Below are 2,159 nucleotides of genomic sequence, written 5' to 3' on the forward strand. Positions count from 1 at the left end.
AATTGGCCTATTACAAAGTTTTTTTTTATTTTTTTAGTCCTTAAACTTATATTGTTTATTAAATTATCTCAAAATGAATGGAAAAATTAACGTTTATTAATATTGTTGATGTAAATAATATTAAATTTATTTAAAAAGTATAAAAAATTATTTTTTAAAAATTAATTAATTATTAACGTAACATATACGTTGTAATCTATGTATACGCCATATCAATAATGTTAATAAATATTAATTGTTTTTTACCCAAATTTCCATGATTGTTGCATTTTCTTACCCCTTTCTTGGGGTTGGGACCAGGCGACCTGACTTTATTTGTGCAAACTAAAAGCCTTTCAACTATGTCAACAATTGCTTGTGACCTTATAATGTGAAACCTTATAAGCAATTAGAAAACGAAGCTAAGCTATCACTTTTCTTCTTCAAGGATAATTAAGATGGGTCCGGTATGGTCACTAAATTTCCATCACTTTTTGGCCATTTTCTTTTCAATGTTTTGCCCATTTTTCAATCTCTATACATTCAATAATGCTCCCCAGTTGACGGTTATTCTTTTTCTAACCCCTTTTTTTTCTCTTGGACTTTGTTGTGGAATTTAAAGTCTTTCTTTGGATAATTATAAAAATAGTCACTCAATTTTAGTTAAACTTATGTTTTTGTCATTGAATTATGATGACTATTTTTATAGTTTTCCCTAGATTTAATAATGGTTACCTAATTTTCCATGATTCTTCCATTTTCTTACCCCTTTCGTGGGGTTGGGACCAGGCGGCAAGACTTTATTTGTCCAATCTAAAAGCCTTTCAACTATGTCATCAATTGCTTATGGCCTTATAATGTGGAACCTTCTAAGCAATTAGAAAACGAAGCTAAGCTATCACTTTTCTTCTTCAAGGATAATTAAGATGGGTCCGGTATGGTCACTAAATTTCCATCACTTTTTGGCCATTTTCTTTTCAAGGTTTTGCCCATTTTTTAAATCTCTATACATTTAAAAATGCTCCAATGGTTATAATTTTTCTAACCCCTTTTTTTTCTTGGACTTCGTTGTGCAATTTAAAGTCTTTCTTTTGGTAAATTATAAAAATAGCCTCTCAATTTTGGTTAAATTTATTTTTTTGTCATTGAATTATGAAAAATTACAGTTTTGTCACTAATAGTATCGAGTTATAACGTTTTGGCCACTCATCTGTTAACAGTCATTACATTCTTAGTGGAAAAGTGACGTAGCACGTTAACTCAAGGATTAATATCTAAATTGACTCAAAATTATAGTTAAAATATTCTATTTCGTTTTTTTACAACTATTTTAAAAATAATTCTAAAAATATTCATTAAAAAATCTAGAAAATAAAAAAATTCAAAATTTATTTATTTATTTTTTAAACTATAAAAATATTTTTTAAAATTTATAATTATGTAATTTTTTTTAAAAACCATAAAATCCTTAAAAAATAACCTAAGTTGAGTGATTCAACTTAGGTTAAATTTCAAAATTTATAAAAAAAATCTAAAAATATCAAAAAAAATTCTGAAAATTTCTCTAATAGTTTTTTTTACTTCTCCATTTTTTTTTATTTTTTTTATGTATTTTTAATTAAAAATGGACCAATGGTTGAAGTGATTGTATCGGTAGTATGATTGGTTCGACTTTTAAAATTATGGGTTCCAAAACATCACAAGAAAATATTAAAATACATAAAAAATGTTTAATTTTGTGAGGTCTCAAAACATCATGGATAGAAATGTTAAAAACATCACAAAAATGTCCCAGTTGTAATGTTTCAAAACATTACAAAAAGATATAAAAAAACATAAAAAATCCCAATTGGGTAAGGTCTCACAGACATCATGAAAAAATCTTCACAAGCGTCACAAATTGGCATTTCGTGACGGTTCAAAACGTCACTGACCAACACAAGCGACATTAAAAATGCATTCTTTCATGACTTTTTATTGTACCTTTTTTAAAAAATGTCACGGATAATATTTTTCCGTGACATTTTCTAAAAAAGTCACAAAAAATATATTTTTGTGATGTTTTTGCAAATAGTCACAAGATAAAAGTCACGAAAATTAAAATTTTCTTAGTGATGAATCAATTCCTTACCTTTATGTTTTTAAAATCAATTTTTAAAGAAATAGGATCTCATGCATAA

Source organism: Gossypium hirsutum, chromosome A01 (assembly GCF_007990345.1).
Source record: "Gossypium hirsutum isolate 1008001.06 chromosome A01, Gossypium_hirsutum_v2.1, whole genome shotgun sequence".
NCBI lineage: Eukaryota > Viridiplantae > Streptophyta > Magnoliopsida > Malvales > Malvaceae > Gossypium > Gossypium hirsutum.